Consider the following 22,870-nt stretch of genomic DNA (forward strand, 5'->3'; position numbering starts at 1 on the left):
CTAACAACAGCATCCGGGCAGCGCTGCTAACATTCCGGTGCCCAACATCGCTCTCAGTGGATTCTGACTGAACCGATCCGCACCATAGGCAGTAGTGAAAGCATGTTACAGCTTACAATAGGGTGGTCTTCACAGAATGGGATGAGGCCGCACCTTCCCTGGGAGGGGCACAAGCAAGAGCAATACCAGCCCAGCCCCAGGTGGGACATGGCTGAGTAAATGCCGGCCCAGGCACTGGCATTACTACGGGCTCTTCCCAAGGCTTTCCTGCCAGAGAGGAAGTGGCAGGCCCATAGCGTCAGACCAGGTCTCTGGATCCATGGCATCGATTCTGGACGTCCAGACACAGTGGGGGCTGCCGCTTCGAAGTCTACACAGCACAGAGCACTCCGTCCTCACAACAGGGCTGTGAAGTTGGTCTGGTCAACGGCAGGACCAGCACTTGAACCCAGGATCTTCTGAACTCAAAGACGCTCTGTGCTTATTCTCATATTTAACTATTTTATAAACTGTCATTTTCACGTGACTTTCAGTGAATTTCTTCCAAGTTCATTAAATAACTTAATACTATTTTTGTAAAGTTGTTTTTATTTAATTTAGCATTTTATATTTATTCTTCTTGATGGTTTGGGAAGTTAGCATGGAAACAAATGGGGTCCACGGTGACATTTTCTTTGTGGTCCCCTTTCTCTTCCTATGTAGCCCCCCACTCCTCCCATGACACATATATCCCATTCCCTTCTCCTGTTTTAGACCTCTCCCTCTCCGGGCTCCCTTCCTACACACACACACACACACACACACACACACACACACACACACACACACACCACAGCTAGAATCTGTGTATAAGAGAAAAATGAACTCTGTCTGATTGGCTTATTTCTTTTAACATAGTGACCTGGCCTTCAGTTTCATTTTGCTGTGCTGTACTGACACAATTCTTTACAGCTAAATAAAAACCCACGGTATCTAGGTACCTCATTTTCTTTTTCCACTCATCCGCTGATAGACATTTAGGCCAGTTGCATGTCTTGGCTACGAAAGAAGATTGCAGGACTCCCTACAGATGTGAAGGTATCGCTGTGATGTGCTGACTTTCCATCCACTGGGTCTATACCCAGGTGTGGTGCAGCTGAGTCATACAGTAGTTCTATTTGTGGCCTTTTCAGGAACCTCCATACTCACATCTGTAGTGGCTGCACCATGTACATTCCCACCAGCAGTGAAGAAGGGCTCCTTTCCCCATATCCTTGTTAGCATCTGTTGACTGTTTCCTTGATGATAGCCATTACTGGTCATTCATTCTTATTTCTTCTTTTAAGAACTATCTATTCAATTCATTAGCCCATTTCTTGATTCAGTGAAGAGGACACTTAATATTTTTACTTCATTGTAAAAGCTCAGTCTCTAAACCATTCAAAGTCCCTCTAAAATATACAGTCCATGAAACTCCAAAGTCTCCAAACTGTGGACTTCTGTAAAATCAAAACTAAATTAAATAACTTTACTCCAAGAAGGAAGAACCAGGGCACAGTCACAATCTGAACAAAGCAAAACCAAACTGCCAGGGTAAATAACTCAATGTCCAATGTATGAGACTCATTCCCGACCTCCTTGGTTCCTAAGGGACGCAGGCAGTTGCATGTCCTTGGCTCTGCAATCCACAGCACACGCAGTTTGTCTCGTAGGCTCGGGCCAGCTCCACTCCACAGCTGCTGCTGTCCTTGACAGTCATCTAATGGTCTGGGCATCTTCAGAACCCCGGGGTCTCCATTTCAACTGGGCTGAACCTTTACCAATAGCCTCTCCTGGGCTCTCTTCAAGGACTCTGACCCTGCCACATGGTGCCAAACCTCAACTTCTCTCCATGACCCCTTCAAACCTAGGGCTTCAACTACACCTGAAATTACACCTTCACCAATGGTCTCTTCTCAGGGACTCCAGCTCTGCCAGGCAGCAGAAGCCTCAGCTGTTCTCTATGACCCATTCATGCCATCAAAACTGGTACCACCTGGGTGACTCTTACACTACCAGGTTTGACTTTCAGCATAAAGTACAATTTAGCCACCTCTGGTGCATGGCTTCTGTGTGCTGACTTCGAGGAAACACTTCCCAAATTCCACCTCAATGATGCTGGTCTCTTCTCAACAGTGGCCGATTCCTCAGGCCCAACTGACCAGCATCCATTGTCCCAACAAAGCAAAGATTTTACAGTGTTACTGGTCTCTTGTTAATCACAGCCCTTTCTTCAGCCCCAGTCAACCAGAACCACAAGATACTTAATCGAAAATATCAATGGCCCCAATAGATAGTCTCTAAGAGACTCCCAAACTTCCCTCAGAAGCTTCACAAAGCCAGGCCTCCACCATCTGCATTTCTCTCAACACTTTTACCTTCTAGACTCTCACAGAATAGCCCACTCCGCAGACCCAACAGCTTTTCCCACCCAAAATTTAAATGCCACTACAATCCTCCCCAAAATACAGTCAGGTCTGTCACAGTTCCTCAAGACCTGGAACTAGTTTCTGTCTTAGTTAGGGTGTCTATTGCTGTGACAAAACACCATGATCAAAAGCAGCTAGAGGAGGCAAGGGTTTATTTTATCTTATAACTCTCAGGTCACACTCCATTACTGAGGGAAGTCAGGGCAGGAACCCAAGGCAGGATCTGATACAGAAGTAACGGAGGAGTACTGCCTATTGGCTTGTTCCTCATGCATGGCTTGCTCAGCCTGCTTTCTTATAGACCCCAGGACCACCATTCAGGGGTGGCACCCCCCACATCAATCACTGATTAAGAAACTGTACTGCAGTCTTGCCTACAGGCAGGTCTTATTGGGGCATTTTCTCGATTAAGATTCCCTCTTCCAAAATAACTCTGGCTTGTGTTAAATCGACATAAAACTAGCCAGAACCAAGCCCCAACTTAGTGCATAGGGAACTCACACTGGCAAACAAGGGCCCAGTCTTTCAAGTTCTCTGTAACCTCCGTGTATCCAGAAGTGAAAAGCAAATGCTTGTAACCCCTGGCTCCCAAGAAACCCAACAGCAAGCTTATGCTAAGGATTTTTGTATTTGGTGATGAATTTCATTCAACAAATGTAGACATTCCTATAACCCTCTGTTTATGGACTCAGTGAGGGGCAAAAGTCGAGTACGTGTTCAGTTATGCCTGACTGCACAGAAAGAAGACATGACGTGCTCTGGAAGAATGTGCAGGGACTCCTTATCTGTCAGCCAGAACAGCTCACGTCAGCCGCAGCAGAACAGACATCAGGTTATCAGGTAAGCCTGGCCTGGGGATTCTCTGAGATTTCAAGATAACTCTCTCATAAAGGTCAACAATAAGCCTACTATTCCCACACTCTAGATGTGGAGAGACTAAGGCTGGGGGATGTCGGAGGAACATTTTTAGAAGGTTTTTCTTTTTTTTTTTTTTTTTAAAAGAGATTCAGGAGAAGTATGGAATTCTCCACATTCACCCTGCTACAGAACCAGGACATTAGTCAGGCTTGCTTCTGGCTCACAGCACATGGAAACCTGGGTGCTGGCCCTTAGACTAATAAAACGAGCCCCAAAGCAGAAATTGGGAAGTCTTTGACAAGGCCCAAAGTAGAGGATTTGTGGTAACTGTCATTGGAACCACACCCCAGAGACAGACAAAACTAGATTTTGATCCCTGCTTTATTAGTCAATCTCTGAGGCAAATAATAGGAACATCCCAGGATTTATTTCCTCTGCTGTAAGCTGTGTACAACTGGACCCTCAGGAAGTAGGCAAGAGTGCTAGGAGCCCGGAGCCTGGCTCAGTTGCTGTGGGATGGGGAAGTCTTCCTTCCTGAGGTGAGATGGTATTTCTGGGAGTGCCGTGAGCCAATATTTGCCTTTGGCTTAACGCAGGACTTAAACGTTCGTCTCAACCAAACTAATATTTGCCCCTTTCAAGTTCTCCCATTTCAAACACTGCCCCATGGCAAAGGGAACAGGAACACAGAACCTTAAGGGAGCCAGAGCCAGAGTGACTGATACTGAGGCTAACAGGACACTGAACTCTAGAAAAACCCCAAAACAAATCTAAGGTGTGTTCGTTCCTGAATCAAATCACAGTCTCCACGTTCCCCTTAGAAAACACCCACCCTCTGCATCTATTTGGACAGATGAAAAGGTTTATGGTCCCTATCTCACAGCTAACTGCGGTACTCAGGAAGCTGGCACAGAAGGTTCACTGAAGTCCCGGAACTGAAAACAAGCCTGCCACATACTGAGACCCATGTCTTATGCCTGTAATTCCAGCACTTACAGAGCTGGGTCAGTGAGGAAGCCCACAGAGGTTTCCCAGTGAGATCTGAGCTTGTTTTACCCAGCAGGGCTGCATAAGCGGATGGATTGACCATGTGCATAGCTACCATGTTTGGAAGGGTCTGCACTTGGCTGTGCTAGGGGGAGGTCTTTTGCTCCACCCCTTGGCATTCCTTTCAAAAGCCCTTTAGATGAGACAGAAGGGGCCAGCTGATGGGATCCAGGCCTGTGTTTCTTCTCTCTCCATCTCTCTCTCTCTCTCTCTCTCTCTCTCTCTCTCTCTCTCTCTCTCTCTCTCTCTCTCTCACACACACACACACACACACACACACACAAAAAAAAAAAAAAAAAAACCAAAATAGCAATAACCCTCCCTATTCAAAGAATTGTGATGAAACACAAAAAAAAAAATAATAATAGACATGAGAGTTTAATCAGATGGGCAGATGAAATCTGTTTTACTTTATCCTTTCCATGAAGCCACAGACAACAAAATGTAGACAAAGCTCTGTCCAATTTGAACTTGGTCCATCCAAGAAACACAGCACTGGAGGCTCCTCCCACAGCACTGGAGACTCCTTCCCCAGCACTGGAGGGTCCTCTCCAGCACTGGAGGCTCCTCCCACAGCACTGCAGGCTCCTCCCACAGCACTGCAGGCTCCTCCCACAGCACTAGAGGGTCCATCCCCAGCACTGGAGGGTCCTCTCCAGCACTGGAGGGTCCTTCCCCAGCACTGGAGGATCCATCCCACAGCACTAGAGGGTCCATCCCCAGCACTGGAGGGTCCTCCCCAGCACTGGAGGCTCCTCCCCAGCACTGGAGGCTCCTCCCACAGCACTGGAGGCTCCTCCCACAGCACTGGAGGCTCCTCCCACAGCACTGGAGGCTCCTTCCCTCCATAGCAGCTGAGATCTGAATTATTTCAGATGTCATTATTTCAGTTTTGGTTGTTTTGCGCTGGTTTCTGTTTCTCTGCTGAGGATTTCAGTTTCTCCACTAATCTCAACACCGGAGCATGGATACAATGGCTGCCTCAACCCCATCTGAGTCATCCTAGAGTCAATGCTTGTTAACTACTTTTTCTTTAAACGCTGTTTGAATTTTCCTGTATTTGTCTTTAATATTGAGTAAACTCGGGCTGAATTATAACCTGGACATTTGAACACTGTCATTATGAGATGTTGGGTCCTGTTGAAATCCTCTGGGAAATGTGGCTTCTGTTTGTTTGGGCAGGTAATTAAGCAGCTGACACTGTCCCTTCCCCTTTTACGAGTGGCAGCTGACATTAGTTCAGACTCCAAAACCTAGGCTACACGGTTCATGTTTGCATATCACATGGGCCACTCGGAAAGCTGTCTAGGACTTACTAGTGGTTAATACCACAATTCTATTCTCAAAGCTTCTAGAGTACATCTTTAGATCTGCTCCAAGCAGGTGCATCCCTAGTGTGCCCAGGACCTCTTTGACCCCACGCTGAGGTTATGTTAGTGAGTTTCCTTCACCATCTCTCTCTTCTCGGGATGTCCTCACACTTGCTGGCTTCCAGTGGCTTCTTTTTCAGGTACCCAGAGCTAAAATGATGGTGGTGGTGTCACAGAAGTTCAGCCTTCTGTGTGTAAGTCTTGGAGAGAGGACTGGCACGAGTTCATGGTCTGACTCCAGGACCGCTCCTATCTGTTGTTTTCCAGCGTTTCTCAGGTGGCTGATTTCTGAGAAGCTGTGGCAGAAAAACCAAACCTCCCAGTTTCTTCTTGTCTTTTTCATAATAGAAATGCTAGGCAGGTTTCCCTGCCCAGCCAACAGACACCAGCAAAGTGTCCTTAATTCAGCTCACTCTATCAGTTGTCTGCCTGAAGACAGCATCGGACCCCTCAACTCTCTTAAGCGCCATTATACTTACTGCCTAGGAATCTAGAAAAGTGTAGTGATGGGTAAAGGCTGTGGAGCCAGGCTGCCTCCATCCCAGCTAAATGTAGGATGTGTGGCCTTAGGCAAGGCAACTACTTCTACAAACTTTAATTTCTATAAAATACAAATCATGATGGTAATGATACCTCCCCGAGCTTTTGGGGGAAGATTAGATGAGTTATTGTCTAATAGCCAGGACGGACCTAGAAGAGTACCACATGTATGTATCCTCAGAGTCTCACAGGTTGCCACAGTGATGCTGCAAAAGAGGGAATCCTGTGCAGGGAAAGGGGGCAAGAGCATGGGAGGAGTCCATTCCCACTTCTTCCTATTTGCTGAAAGTGAAAGTGATTTTTGTTTTGAAAAACCCCAAATTGTTTATCTGTGTGGATCCTCTGAAAAGTCCCACAGCAGAGGGGAGGAGGGTAATATGAGATGGATCAAGAGATCTGTGCTCTGGCCTGGTCCTCCTTGGGAGTCTGCGTCTTCTATGCCACGTCAGGACACACAGACAGTGTACTCTACATATACATAACTGACAGTAACCTTTAGGGTCCAGTGGGACAGGGCCATTTCTCCAGTTACTCAACGACCCTAAACAGAAAACAAAATCGAAATCTTTACACTGTCTTGTAGGGCCTAACGTGACTCTTGCTCTTTTTATTTGTCCCTCATTCCAGAAGGTTGCTACTCCCTTAACAACCTTCACTTTCCTTCCAGACATACTGAACTAAGGTCAGCCCACCCACTTCCCTTATCCTTGAGCTCAAATGGCTATCTACTCATCAGCGTTCCATGTGTCTCCCTTCCCAACAGGATGATTCTAAGGGTCTCCCAGAGAAAGTGACCTTCCTGTGCCAATACTTCCACAGCCCTCTGTACACAACCCAGGGTCATTTTATAGTAGGTGATTCTGTCCAGCCTAATGTATACAACCCAGGATCACTTTACAGTGGGTGGTTCTGTCCAGCCCACTGTACACAACCTGATCATTTTACAGTGGGTGGCAATCACCTGTTCCATGAGCTTTTGTCTCTGTGACTACACCAGCATTTTCCAAAACAGGTATCATTTTACTGTCTCAAAGTCAGGCTGGCGCCCATGGCCATACCATCCCGACACACCTGGTCTCAGGGTCAACGCTATAGTATAATAACCAGATTTATTAATACAAGAAGCTATATGGTTAAATATCAGAATTCACCACATAAAAGGACAAGCAGTGTTTCATGAAATTTTGACTCCAATAGATATAGAGAACTCCCATGGACCAAAGTCAATGACCAACTCATGGACATTCTTGTTTACAGTCCCATCTATTTCTGAACCTTCTAGATTATTTTTAAACAAATCTCATGAGTCATTCCACTCACAAATACTTCACTGTGTGTGTCTTTAAAAATAAAAGCTTTTGCTGAACGTAGTAGTACCTTTCCTTAATCCCAGCACTTGGAAGGCAGAGGTAGGTGGATCTCTGGGAGTTTGAGGCCAGCCAGGTCTACAGAGTGAGTTCTGGGGCTGCTGGGACTACACAGTGAAGTCCCATCTCAAACAAACATACAAACAAACAAAGAAGGATTATTGTCAGCCTTCTGGATACCAGAGAAGTGTAGGTACGGCCTTGCAGGGTATAACCATGAGTAATTTTTGGAGCACACTTTACACCTGTATGCTGTTTTATCATTACCAGAACATTTTCTTCCTTTGGACCTCATAAGGGCTCTTGGGAGACAGAGGGATTACTTTCTGTGGTCTAGGACTCCTGTGAGGGGGCAGAATCGGCCTCCGGACCCAGAACTTGTCCTGAGAGAGGCCCTCCTTCCTCCTGTACCAAAGTCACTCTCCATGAAGCTGACTCTTTATGACCGCTACTGAGAACACATCTCCAAGGGCCTGGTCTCTGTGGAGACTCTCCAGCTTGGGCCTTCCCAGACAATTTGGGGGGGGGGGGGGAGGGATGAAGGTAACGGAGAGAAAAGCCACAGCAGTCGGTTATGTATCAAGTCCTAGAGAAGGGAGGAGAACCAGGGACAGTGCTGGCCAACATGGCGTTTTTGAGTCAGGCAGGGAGAAATGCTGCTTTTATGTGGTGACCCTTGCTGCAAGCAGTGTCACGTGTCACACCCCAGGGGTTAGCCGAGACAAACACGGACACCTTAATTATCCGGGAGTGTGTTGGGGTTGAGAAACATTAGCTCATGCTTATTTTGTTTCTCTGCTTCTGAGAAATTTACGAATAGGACTCTCAAAATGGTTCAAAGCTAAAGGAGAAGGGATTGATTTCTCGCCTCCTTTCTGACTTCCCACCACTCTGTCCTTCCCTCCATCACTCGGTCTGTGCAGAGTTGTGCATGCGGACACAGACACAGGTGAGCTGGCCTGGCTCCTGTGAGCTTGGGAGTCTTACAAACTTTTTACTTTTATTTCCACAAACAATAAGCAATGTAGCTGCTTTTTTAAAAAGCTCTTTTGTTTGTTTGTAAGTTTTGGTTTTTGAGACAGGGTCTCACTACGTGGCCCTGGCTGTCCTGGAACTCACTTGGTAGCCCAGGCTATCCTCGAACTCGGGGATCCGCCTGCCTCTGCCTCCCAAGTGCTGGGATTAAAGACGTGTGCCACCACCGCCTGGCTTGACGGTCACCCTTCTAAAGCCTCTGCACGTAAGTCCTTAAAAGTGTCAGTTCACAGATACTTGGGGAATATATTTTGCATTCCATTTTCAGTTGAGAAAGACCGCATGCCATGTACAATTATTGCATCTCAATTTGAAGAAACAGTTTAGTGAAAGATGGGCAGGATCTTCCTGAAAACTACGCAATATCCTGGGGTTCATTATCAAAAGACTTAAATAAATGAGAATACATTTATGTTCATGATTTTGAGGGTTTGGTTTTAAAACAATTTGACCCCCAAACAGTTGCGAGGGTTAGTTTTATAGCAGCTTAACTACTCCACATGCGCCAGATATCCAGTCAAATATTCGTCTGGATATGTCTGTGGGGTTTGGATGGGATTACTATTTACACCAGAAGTCGGAGTGCATAGCATTTCCCTACCCTACCAACCCCCCCCCCCATGAAGGCCTGACCTAGTCAGTAAAAGGCTTATATAGAGCAAAAAGGCCGACCTGCCCACAAGCAATATGCAAATCATCCTGCCTTGAGCTGGGCCGCTGAGGGTTCTTCCTGCCTGAAATGTCATCTCTTCCTGGGTTTTCTGCCTTCTAGCATTTGGTCTAGGGTTTTCTGCCTTCCAGCATTTGGTCTAGAGACACCATTGTCCATTCCCAGGTCTGAGACCCAACACAGACCATAACCCCATCCATCCATCCTTAGCATTCTTGTGTCTCCAGCTTACCAACTGCAGATCTGGAGACTTTTCAACCTTCTCAAAAGCATAAACCAACTGGGGGACAGGGGGAACGATTGGTTCTCTTTCAAGCTTAGCACGCTGATCAACAGCTTCAGTAAGCTCTCAATCAAAATCCCAGCTACTGTTTTGTGGGAATCAACAACCAGCTGACTCTAAACTAAGAAAAAATTATTTAAAAACCCAAAGTGTGGCAATCTTAAGGAAACACTGGAAGGGTTTCATCAGACTTCTCATGAAACTAACCATCCCAAACAGAAAAGAACAGCATAACAGACTCACACAAGAACAGGCTCTTGAAGAGGACCACACACCTAGGGTCATTCAATTTCTTACAATGGTACCAATGGAGTTCAGTAGAGGGAGGGGAAAAAATCCAGAAAGACTTCTTAATAAATAGTTCTGGTGTGTCTAGATAGCTACACAGGAACAGAGAAAATTCCCTCACAACCACTCTATCCAGAACATAAATTTGAGGTAGATCCTGGGTTGATTGCCTTTCTCTTTGCCATGACAGAAACAACTCAAGAAGGATTTCCTTTGGCTCAAGGTTCCAGATGTTTTTTGGGTCCATGATCACATGATCGCTTGGCCCCATGTGGTCAGAAAGCCATAATGGCAGGAGTGTGTGACAGGCTGAGCTTCATGTCCCATAAGCAGAAAACAGGGGAGTACAGGTAGGGGCCAGCCCAAGCCATGATCATGAACTTCCTCCAAGTTGGCCCTACCTGTACCTTTCACCACCTCCTCACAATGCCAATGCCATTCATAAGCCCATCAAGGGATGAGATCTTGAGCAGACTGAGCCCTCGGGGCCTGTCTCTGGAACACAGACACCCAGACATGCACTTCACAAAGCCCTCGGTGTTTCTTCATCCAATCCAACTGACCATCAAGATTAACCATCACACTGCTGTGCTACCTAGTGTTGTGTCCAAGAAAAAATAGGCCTGTCTATGATCTGCGTAGCATGAAGTCTGAAGAAGGAAAATAATCTTACCTTCTTTGATATGTCCAAAGTCAGCTTTGATCCATAAAACAGAGGCAGACACACCCAGAACTTCCTCCAAGCAAGGGGCACTTATATAGAGAGGGTACTGAGAGCAAGCAGCTGCTGAGGCTTGTGAGTGGGCTGGAATAGGGATTAGCCAATGCTTCGGGGAAGACAAGGTCATTTGGGCAAAGGGAAAGTCCTTGGCATTTCCAGGCATAATCACTGCTTTCACTTTTCCATCGCGTCAATGGATAATGGCACATACCTCGCCCTAGTCTCGCTTTGCAGATCCACTTGTCAGGACTACCCATCTTCTAGCATCTCAAACAGATATGACCAAGTTCATCAGTGTAGCCAACAAACACTCATGACCAAGAACCTACACCAAACATTACAGCATTCCCAAGTGTCTCAGCTCCCAAGAGAGAGGGGCAAAGAAGAAAATTACCCCTGCAAGGTGGTCTACATTTGGAGGTGCTAGAACCCAGTCTACAGGTTTCCGGGAGTGCTCTTGGGGACGCACAGCTCATCCTAGATGTGAAGAAGGGGGATTCACATCGCATATGAGCGCCATCAGTAATTTCTCTGTGCTTCTTTAGAATACAACTTTTCCCTTCACTGGTAGACATCTCTGATAAGTGTTGCTGAGCGAAACACATGACATTTTCCATAAGCTTGACAGTTTCTTTGGAAGCTGCCTATAGAGAGACTCCCTAAACTAACGAACATATCAAGTATAATACCTCTCTATGAAATTTTGCTCTGCTTACCTCAATGAGACTTCGTTAAAAGATGAAAAAAAAAATCTTGATTCGCCACCCATTTTGATTTGTGGTAGCACACCGACAATGTGGACTGAAAAATAGTCCACAGAAACAAATGCCGTCAAAATCAACACTGTGTAAGGGAGGACCATCTTTTTCTAAAGAACAACATAAAACTGAGGATGGGTGCTCCTCCGCTGTTGCCCCTGCGGAGGGCCCTTGACATGCAGGATGTGGTGTTCAAATGCTCTGAATACGATCCATCACTTACACCCCTCTGTGAACACAAGTACCGCAATCCCACTCACAGAAGCTTGTCCAGGGGTAGCCTCTAGAAAGTGTTAGGTGAGCGGGAAACCTGTGCCTGCATTCACTGAGCACTGCTCTTGGGACTTTATGAACAGTATAATCCTTGCACTGATGCCATATACAGGGACACTGCTGTCACCGCTATTTTATTGTATTCGGAGACACAATTTTGCCCTACATGTGGATGAGTCTCAAACTCGAAGCCTCGACCTCCAAGTTTTAGTATCCAAGGCGTGAGCTACCACATCTGCCCTTATTAACTAAGAGGTAAACAAGATTTGAGCTATATAAGAAAACGTTTCAGATTTCATCCTCTTGTTATCCTGCTGTTTTGTTGAAACTCCAAAAGTTCAATAAATTTGCTCTGACAAAGTATCACCACTATTAGCGTGTTGCTAATATGTCTTTGTCTCTTTAAGAAGATTCTTATAAGATTTGGAAGATCTAAGTTCACCATCGCCCACAAGCTGGAAAGAACTTGAGAGGAATACTACCTACTACAGTTTCTTTTCCCACCTACATCTTTTTGGGGGGCGGGGGGGAGCATTCCCTCTCTCCCTGCCCTTCTCTCATCTGCTAAAACTATATATTTAATATTCCAAATGTACACCTAAGAGAAAAAGTTTCCTCTTTAAAACTCCTTGACTTCATGTTCTGCCATTAACAAGTATTTGTTCCAGCAGAAATTCTAATCATTTAAAGAGTCACAGGTTGTCACCCTCTGGACCACAGATGTGCTGTCTAGCTGCAGATCTGCATCCTGCCCTCCAGCCCACACTCCAGGGGGTTCTGCTGCACTCTCCAGGCTACCTCTCTGATTCAAATGCCGCCTGCATGTACAACACATGAAAAGGCCCACCCTTCCCGTATCTCCACTGTGTTCCAGCCTTCTGAACTCACAACTTCACCCCATGTTAGCATGAAGCAACCACAAGCGAATTCTACACCCCCATTCCTTTTTGCTTACGGAACTTTCTTGCCCAGAGACTGGACTTCCTTTTAACAAATGTTCTATAACTAATTGTATACATTTTGCTCATTACCCTGAAATGTATGTACTTCAGATATTCCCCTCAGGTACCTCTGACAATTGCTCTATATGTAAAGCTTGCTATGTATGCCTCAACACATGTTGAGACTGTCCTCGCCATAGCTAAATGGTCTATTATTGCCTTGATTACAAATTTAAATTATTAGGTCAACTTCAACTACAGCCTTGGTTCCACAGATGCTCGTGACTAATTCAGGTAACTCTTTATCTAACAATACTTCATTAAAATACCGTTTAACCAAACTCATACTACTAATCAGAGATTAATAGATAAGAGTTAATGTTCCAAACTAACCATCCCTTTTTGGTAAACTCAGAACCATAATATTTAGACACACTTAATCATACATGCCATACTAGCTAAGGATAGATTTTATATTACTCCTCTGCTCCCTTTTTGGGACAGAGATATTCTTTTTTTTTTATTTAATTTAATTTTATTTTACAATACAATTCAGTTCTACATATCAGCCTTGGATTGCCTTGTTCTCCCCCCTCCCCTTCCCCCCAGCCTATCCCCCGAGATATTCTTATTATATACAACTATACCTATTAGATGGTTAAACTAATTCTCAGCTTGCCATCTATACAGATTACTGACTGATAACTAAGCATAAATACAGATTAGTGATTATAAGTATTAAATATTAATTGTTGATTATAAATATTTTATTGATTATAAATATATATTATTGATACAAATATTGATTAGATATCAATATTAATTATGGATTGTTAATTTCAAAATCATTACATATCAATTTTTCCAGTCATCTCCAAGCTTTTAATTTATCCACATTACTTGCTGCCCTAGAGAGAATTATACATTCTTTTCTTTCTTTTTTTATTAAATGAAAAAAGATATTGAGAGCCCCTGGTAGCAAAAGACCATAGGAGTATACAGCACTGACAACTAGTGTTCAGAAGGTCAACCTGTCAGAACTAAGGGGTCTGTTAGAGGAAACCATCACGCAAGGTGTTATGGGATTACTGCCTTTTGAATGAACTGGCTGTCTCTTGTAAACTTCTTGTGCAATAACAGCTATGATTCTCCCCATTTACCGTACATTTCCATGTTATGTGTACATGTAATCTCACGATTGCATCTCAGTCTTGGGCACAGCTTTCCCTATACATTTGGGGTTATTGGACAATGGCCCCAGCTGTGTTTATTTTTCATTAACATATATCTGGCCAGGGCCATCCTCCAGACAAAAGTATTTCAGCAAAGATACTTTTTTCCAAGGACAAAACTGCACACAGTTAACATTAGCTCATCTCACTCACAGATAGAGAAAAGAACCACTAACAGTTAAATCCTCAACTCCTTACCTTCATCCTGGTTTATTTACACAAGACTTTTTAGAATTCCCTAATTGATTGACTAAAGGCTAATTTTAGCCTTTAGTCGACCCTACCAGAGAACTCCCCTTTAGTCACTCCCCTTTTAGGTTGTGATTGGAAGCTGACAATTATTGCTTTATGTGTGGATCCTTATCACCTCTCTCTGCGACCCTCACACTGCTTTGCCAAAGAATTATTGCATATATATACTGGTTCCCCCACAGCACTGGAAGGAACTGATTTAGAAAAACAAAGATGAGGACAGAGATGGAAAGAACTAGACAGATCTGAGAGAACAGCAGAAGGGACAGAGAGCAGGAGGGACTAAGAGGAGCTAAGTATGAGAACAGAAAAGAAACCATATAGATAGAAAATATTTAGAAGGGTAAAGTAAATGGACTGAAGAACTCAGTGTGCTTAGATTCATTTATTATCCCTCAGATTAGAATCCTAGCCACTTGTAGCTTCTGTTCTGGACCCTGGTAGAAATCTCCTCAGGACAGGCACCTGGTGAGAATTTGTTACCTGGCGCCCTTGGATAACCATGGAATCAGAAGAGAACCGCGAGGAATCTTTGTAAGGTAAGAAAGGGCAGGCCGCGGATGGAGGCCCCATGCTCTGTGCTTTGTCTGCATGCTCTCTCAACTCTGCACCCCCAGGGCAGTGTGTCTGCACCCATGTCTCAGATATGGAAACTACAGCTTGGATGTAATTAAGCTCCTCTCAGAGCTGCCAAGTGCCCTTCCCAGCAAGTGGTCATCCAGGCAAGGGGTTCCCAGCCCAGCTTCAACAAGCATTTCCTCCCCTAAGGGAGTATGGCTCCACCTTGTGGGACAGATTCACAGGCAGACCAGGATAGGTGGCAGAGACTCCACTCCCTCCCTCCTAGGGAGAAACCTGCTGCTATTTCATTAGGGGTCTTCCTAGAGGTAAAACAAGATTATCACGCTACGAGACCTCCTGAGGAGGCCGGCCTGAAGGAGCTTCAGGAGAAACAACCTCACGACACAATGGCAGCACTGGTCGGCAGTGCTTGTGATGGAGTGGCCAGCCCAGAGGCTTGAGGAGAGCAGGGCACTATCAAAGGAGCGACAGGGGGAGAGGGGGGACGGGGGACGGGACACTCCAGGCCACACACTTTGACAAACAGGAGGATGCAAAGGTCTGAGCAAGCTCAGACTCCATGGCGTTTGGCCAGTGTGCGGGATACAGTGGCTGCTCAGTGAAGTGAAGGGGATGGTGAGGCCAGTCTGGCCGCGGGTCCCCCCTGCCGGTGGGAAGCTCTCTGGCTTCTCTGCCTGTGCTGCCCCGGGCCCCCCTCGCTCACCCCACAGCCCACTCAGGGATGTGTGCGGTAAGCTCTTGAGAGCTCGAGTGACATCTGTACAAACCTCAGCTACTTTCACAGAGGAACTGGTGAGTGTAGGCGAGCCTGTCTCCAAACATCCTGTTCCTGCCAGGTGTGGCGACACCTGGAACCCCACCAGCCACTCACGCTCCTCACGGCGGCGGGGGTGGCGGGCTAGTTTCAAGGCCAGTCGGGGCTGCATAGCAAAACCCTGTTTCAAAATAAAAGGAAAAAAAATCTAAAAATAAGTAGAGGAGGAGGAAGGGGGAGGGGCAGCCCCACCAGGCTTCCAGAGTCAAGAGTCAGTGGTGAGTGAGGGGTGAGGACAGCCACCTATGACCACACAGTCAAGCACGGATGAGAAGGGACTCAGGGTGCAGGCGTGCGCCGATGACACGGGCCTCTGTCTACCCACGGGGGCAGAGCACCAGTGACCACCGTCCTGTCCCCATCATCATCGGGTCATCAGCATCATCGTAAGGAGCCTTTACACAAAGGACTGTGCTGGGCGCTGTATTCGAAACCTGCGGGCCAATCCTTCACCTCTGAGGACACTGAAGCTCACAGACAGTGAGGGCTTCTCGCAAAGGCCACACTCGAGAAAGGGGCAGAGGAGTCACTTGGCATTCGCAATCCTAGCCCTCTCTCCTCAGCATGTGACGAGGTGGAGAGGAGGCCTTTAAGGTAGTTGTTTCATTGGACACCCTTTGTTTTCTAAAACAATAACACACACACACACACACACACAGACGCGCACACACGCAGACGCACACACAAACACACACACACACACACACACACACACACACACACAGCTGCGCTGTCTAAGATGCAGAGACCATCCCCACTCTGTGATACCCATGGGATGGCGTCTGTTGTTGTTGCTGCTGCTGCTGCTGCTGTTGAAGACCTTCCCTTCAATTCCGCTGATATGCTTGAGAAAGCAGAAAAATGACTGTATTTAGACTGAAAAAAGTACTGGTAACAGCAAGATTTAAAAGTGGAGAGAAAGTTAAAGGAGGGGGGGGATTTTTTCTTTAAACCTCAGTCCCATTGGGTTATTATGGCCACTTAGTAATAGAGTCAGCTTGGCTGCTCACAAGAGAGACCCACAAAAGATATGTTCCGACCAAAGCCCAGTCAAACAGTGACCACAGAAACCCCAAGGCGTTTGAACCATAGATTCCTTGGTGAACTGTTCCTTGGAGTCTTCCCTAAGGAAGAGCAAATGCCTCTGAAGGCAGCCTCTGCCCCAGCTGGACAGTGAGGCATCCGATCGAGTCAGAGACCCAGCTCACAGTGAGGTCCAGCTCTCAGAACTCAGGAATGCTGTCCTCTCCATGAGGACGCACACTGTCACCCCAGAAAGTCCCCAAGAAGATGGGCTGCAGTCGGGGAGAAACAGATGGTCATGGGAGCCATGACATTAGCTTCTGAGTGTCTTAGGGGTGGGGGTCATAACCACTCTGCCTTTGTAGTCCCCTAAAGAGTGCCCCCTCAGCCGGCTGGCAGTGACATATGGCTTTAATCCCAGCACTCGGGAAACAGAACCGGGGGATCTCTGTGAGTTCAAGGCCAGCCTGGTGTACAGAGCGAGATCCAGGACAGGCACCAAAACAACACAGAGAAACCCTGTCTCAAGAAACCAAAAAAAAAAACAAAAAACAAAAAAATGCCCCCCCCCAAAAAAGAGTGCCCCTCCCCATCAAATTGCTAGCAGTTTACTTTTAACTTGTGGTCATGGCCTATGTTAGGAACCTTTAAAGATACTTTTAGATATTTAGATACTGAAACTAGTCTCAGGTGCTATGGCACTCTGAAAGATTCAGTTTGACTTTTTTGGGGGGGGGAGGGGAGGTAGGAAGCTCAACATCATACTTGCCGGACTCCCACAATGCTGCCCCATTCTTAAGATTCCCAGACTTGGATGATTTGGTTTGCCTCACTGGATTCCCATCCTCAGGAGGAGTGTGGCCATATAGGAAGTTGGGTGGAGGGGAAGGAAATGGGAAATGGTAGAATGGCAACCCAGAGCCTCTCAAATCACCAAAACACTGGCAGCCCAGAGGACGGCAGCCCTGGCCCCTTTGAGAAGGAACCGAGAGGAAGCCCAGTCCAGCTTCTATCACAGGACGGTGTTGTGGTTTCTCCGTGAAATGTCCCCACAGGCTCATGTGTTTCAACCCTTGGTCGCCCAGTTGATGGTGCTGTCTGGGATGGTTGTGGGAGACTTAGAGGCTGGAGCCTGGCTGGACGAGGTTTTCTAGCCAGGTCCTACTGCCTACATGCTCGTTCCTTCTCTCGCTCCCTCCCTCTCTCCCTCTCTGCTTCAGGACTGTCAATGCAAGATGATGGGGGAGCCACCCTGTCCCTGCTGCTACGCCTTCCCATCATGACAGAATGCATCCCCCTCTGGAACTTGAAGCTAAAAATATACACACATCCTCCCATAAGCACTTTTTGGTCAGGGTATTTTATCACAGTAACATAAAAGTAACTAAGAAAGATGGTCCACAGAGTCAAGCGCACGCCCTTCTGTCTGCAAGTTTGATAGCTCCGGACACAGCGCTGGCATTATGGGAACAAAGAAAGTATGATGATCAGTGACCACCACAGAACGTCTGGAGCAGCGGACATCCATGTTCGGTAGAGGGTGAGGCCATCATCGCCTGAGGGATCCATGCTTCAAAAGTTACAGATTAGATTTATCTGTGAGTTCTGGAAGAGGGAGGAATTGATCCCTTGGGCAGAGAAACTGAAAGACTGTATCAACCACTCCAAAGAGAGCTGTAAGTGCCTTCTGACCTGATGTGTGAAAAGAACCAGTGGGTCTTTTCCTATAGTTTGTTGGACACAGGGAAATTCAGAGGCATTCCCTGTATGAGGAGCCCCTGCCCTGTGTGCCCACACACCCTAGGTGAAGCCAGGCCATGCACTTCTCCCAGTCTCTCTGTCCATCTACTTGACCGGGTATGGATTTTCAGAAAGTAGGAACCTCCTGAGCCTTCTCTGAGGCTCAGGCACCAAGCACACTTCTCAGCCCGGACTTAGTCCCAAGAGTTGGCTTTTGCACGCCTGTGATGAATGCTCACCAGTGAGTTGCCTGCTAGCAAATCAATCATGCTTCCCAAAATCCAGGCCTAGCTGAAGAGTCCAATCACGGCAGGAACCGGAGGGGGCAGCAGCAGGCACTACCTGCTTCTCCTGTTATAAATGGGAAGCTTTGGTGTAAGGTCTTGACTACTCTCATAGCTTAGTGACTAACAATGACAAAGGGCAGAAGCCTTAGTGAGGTGACTCAGGCCCATGCCGTGAGATTAGCGGAGTATTTGCAGGGTAGAGGCTGGGATAAATAAAGCAGTGGAGTGCTCACTGGAACAAATATCAAAGTTAGCTGCTTCAGAATAAAGCCAGAATCTGGCTCACACTGTCATCCCTGCGGGAAATCCTTAGAGAATTAGTTCCCAGCACCCTCCGACACCAAAACTTACTCAGTCCCTTTCACACAATGGTGTACTTGCATGCCACCAAACAGATCTTCCAACGTACTATACGTTATCTCCAGATGATTTATAATACCCCACACAGAGTTGATGCAGTGTAGTCATTAGACTGCACACGGTCAATACAGACACAAAATGTTTTTCCAAACAGTCTCTGTCCAGAGTTGCCTGAATCTACGGCTGACAGATACAAAGGAACACCAGAATGATTTGTCCAAGTTTTCTTCTAAAAGGGAAATCAGGAAGGAGATATCCCATGGGAAAGGGCTGCAATGGTCTGAAAGGGAAGATACCTCTATCAGCTCCAGCAGTGCTCACCAGGGACCTCTCCCCAGCTCCATGCTGGAAGGTAGGTCTGATGTCAATCAACCATCCGCACCACGGCCTGGTCAACAATGTGTCAGAGCTGTGCTGCTCAGTGGTCTGTCTCTTTCAACTATTTTAAAGATCATGCAAGGTGGAAACAAAGCCTATGAGTCTTATAAATAGAGGTTAGAATCTCTGTTCTCTCAAGACCACGCAACAAACGAACGCAGAGCTGAGACTCAAACCCGCGCCTACGGCACACTGAAGAAAGGCCATTCCCACAAGGAAGGCTGATGAGGAAGGTTTCCTGTGATAAAGCAGGGGTTGGGCCTGGACCTGGCTAAAACAGTGCTGAGGGACAAGCAGAAGGTGCTGAGCATCCCTGAGGTTTCCTGGGAGAAGACACTCAAATGCAAATGCCCGGTAGTTAGCTGATGTTTTTCAAAAATACTAAATACTGCTTCATGAACACTTTGCTATACTCAAATTGGCCAGTTCTCCAAGCTGAAAACACAGCAGGCGAGATCATGCTGAAAGCAAGTCAAATGCGTGTAGATTTTGATCCGTAGTTCTACATCCAAAGATCACACCTTCTGCACTATGTCACACACACACCCCTCCCCCCTCCCCACTTCCTGCCCGCCAGCAGTCCTTTCCTGGATTGCACGTGGCAACTGAGCCCACGGACACTCTGAGACTGGGCATTATTGTCAGGATTCTGCCACTCCAGCTATATGACCGCACATGCGCAGTTCAGTAGCTAAGCAAGGGGTCTTACATCTTATGTCATCAGTGAGCCCTGTGATTGTGCAAATGCATGCAATCGGTGCATGTGTGGTATAGCTCTCTAAGCCCACCTGGGCATGTGCAGGGGAATCCTTAAAAAGCCGGACACAGACTCCTCCCCTCTCCTTCGCTCTTCCTTCCCCACACACCCATCCACTCTCTCTCTTTCTGCACGTGCCTCTTCCCAGGCCTGGCTACTCTTTTCTGTCCCCTACCTTCTCCTAATAAAGCTCTGATACAGGGTTTTGTCGTGTCTCTGACCTTTCCTCACACGGCAACCAGCGCCGCTTACTATTTTTTAAAACCAACCATTATTACCGTGTGGTTAGAAAAGGCTGTAGAAGACAGGCTGGCCACCCTTCGACCAGCAAACACAGTTCCACTCGATTGCACAAAGAAAAAGGAAATGGGCAGCTTCCTCCAGCTTGACGCCTGTAACAATGACAGTCTCCAAACCACGACAGCACGTGCCTAGGTACGGAACACATTTTACTGGCACACGTCCGAACTCCTCCCTGCAGCCTCTGGCTCCCACTGTTGGTTCCAATTCTCCTCTCTAGACAGAAACAAATCTTTCTTAAGACACTGCAATCTCCCCAGAACCTTTGCTTGTTCAAGTTAAACAATCTCAGCCTCCGAACTGTTCCTTAAGATAACATAGCTTCTGGAGAGATGGCTCAGCGGTTAAGAGCACTGGCTGTTCTTCCAGAGGTCCCGAGTTCAATTCCCAGCAACCACATGGTGGCTCCCAACCATCTGTAGTGAGATCAGATGCCTTCTTCTGGTGTGTGGGCATACATGCAAATAGAGCGCTCGTGTATATATATAAAAAATAAATCTTAAAAAAAAAAAAAAGATAACATAACTTCTGAACTCCTCGTTCCCCTCTGGCCTAGTCCCGTCTGTCTGCACCTGTCTTTCAGGACCCAAACACAGTTTCCAGGTGTGGCCAAGTATGGAAAGGATGGTAAAGCACCCTCACTGCCAACTGCTAAGTTGCTGGGCAGTTTCCACTGGGTTCATTTGAATGACTCTCGGTTCAGTATCTCAAACTCACTGACTTTCCTTCCAAGTCCCGCTCTTCAGCCAAATGGCCCCCCTTGTCTTTCTATTGGTAGCTGGAGCCTGTGGTGGTTTGCATGAGAAATGCCACCCTCCCCTCTGCCCCCCAGTCTCAGGCATTTGAACACCTAGTCCCCAGGTAGTGGTTATGTTGGAAGAGGCTTAGGTCTGTGGCCTTCTTGGAGGAAGTATATCCCTAGAGGTGGTTTACAGGCTCCACGTCATTTCCAGTGTGTTCATTCTGCTTCATTCTGGCTGTTCAAAATGTGAGCTCTCAATTCCTGTTCCTGTTGTCACCCCTGCCACTTGTTGCCGTGATGGACCTTTACACCTTTGGGGCTGTAAGTCTAAGTTCCCTTGGTCAGCATGTTTTACCACAGCAACAGAAAAGCAACTAATACAGAGCCTACAGACAGACCCTCACATCCACCTCAGCACATCCAGCCTAAGTATACAGAGAACATAGACCCTGGCATGCATAGTGTTTGCTAAGTCCTCTGGCTTCCCATCACCTGGAATGTGATCAAGAAGCCCCCTATACATTCATCTAAGTCACTGGTAAAGTTGAGGAAATGCTGCATCTCCATGCGCACCCTTTAAGGTCACTGACATGCAGTATTCCTGCACTACATTTAAACATCATCTCCCAAATCACATTTTCCATCATGTCTATAAAATTGCGCCATGAGTTATTACACACACCTGCAATTGTAGCACTCAAGAGGCTGAGGCAGGAAGATCTTGGGTTCCAGCCCAGTCTGGGCTACGTAATGAAGTCAAGGTTAGCTCAGTGGTAAAATGCTTGCCCTAGCATGTCAACCTACAATTCCTAACACTGAAAAAAATTCCAAGTCAGCACCATCACCAAACACAAAGTTTCCCTAGGTTTTCGTATGGATGGTGGTGACTCATGACCTTTTTTTTCCTCAAAGATTTATTTATTATGTATACAGTGGTCTACCTGCATGAATGTCTGCACGCCAGGAGAGAGCATCAGATCTCATTATAGACAGTTGTGAGCCTCCATGTGGTTGCTGAGAATTGAACTCAAGACCTCTGGAAGAGCAGCCAGTGCTCTTAACCGCTGAGCCATGCCTTTAATACCAGCACTCAGGAGGCAGAGGCAGGTGAATCTCAGAGTTCGAGGCCAGGCTGGTCTACAGAGTGAGTTCCAGGCCAGCTAGGGCTACACAGAGAAAGTCTCAGGGAAACAAAAAGAAGCAAAAAAGTGGTTTGGGATAGCTGGCATTATCTGCGAAGAACAGGCTCCGGGACTTCATGCAAATGTCTCCGTGTTGACACACAAAGAAGAGCTAAACCAGAGGTGCAGGGGGGTTGTTGTTTGGCTTTGGATTTTGTTTCTTTGCTTGCTTTTTGAGACAGGGTCTCTCTGCAAACCCATAGCTGCCCCGGAACTCACTATGTAGATCAGGGTGGCCTCAAACCTAAAGAGATCTTCAGGCCTCTAGCTGCTGAGTGCTGGGGTTAAAGGTTTGTGCCACCACCCCCGACCTCTAAACTATTTTAACTAGAGAAAAGCTCTAGCTCTTCCCAACCTTAGCCTCTCTGTCTCATGTCCAAGTGTGAAGAGAGTCCGTGGGCATACATTCACTTAATAACAGTAACCCCCTTAACCCTCAAAGTGATCAGTATTGAATGCTACCACATGCTATGCGTTAGACATAGGCCATCTTAACCACTTGCTTGATATTGTAGGTTTATAATTTTCTCTTTTGAAAATATATTTTCCTCTCCCCTTATTCTTCCCTTCTCTGTAAGATCCAGAGTACTGCCAATATACTTCAGCAAAAAGAAATGAATAAAT

General features: G+C 46.6%; 1 protein-coding gene across 5 annotated transcripts in view; it reads right to left on the bottom strand.

Moving 5' to 3' along the window:
* Nucleotides 1-22,870, bottom strand: part of St6gal1 (ST6 beta-galactoside alpha-2,6-sialyltransferase 1) — a 130,927-nt gene that overhangs the window by 60,338 nt on the left and 47,719 nt on the right. Inside the window, exon 3 of one of the 5 annotated variants that reach the window (XM_037209817.1) lies at nucleotides 15,432-15,599. The exons of the other annotated variants lie outside the window; for them this stretch is intronic. The gene's annotated coding sequence lies outside the window, so the exon portion shown is untranslated. The remainder of the gene's footprint in view (nucleotides 1-15,431; nucleotides 15,600-22,870) is intronic. 5 annotated transcript variants of the gene reach the window in all.

The sequence above is a fragment of the Peromyscus leucopus genome, chromosome 12 (genome assembly GCF_004664715.2).
Source record: "Peromyscus leucopus breed LL Stock chromosome 12, UCI_PerLeu_2.1, whole genome shotgun sequence".
In the NCBI taxonomy this organism is placed as follows: domain Eukaryota; kingdom Metazoa; phylum Chordata; class Mammalia; order Rodentia; family Cricetidae; genus Peromyscus; species Peromyscus leucopus.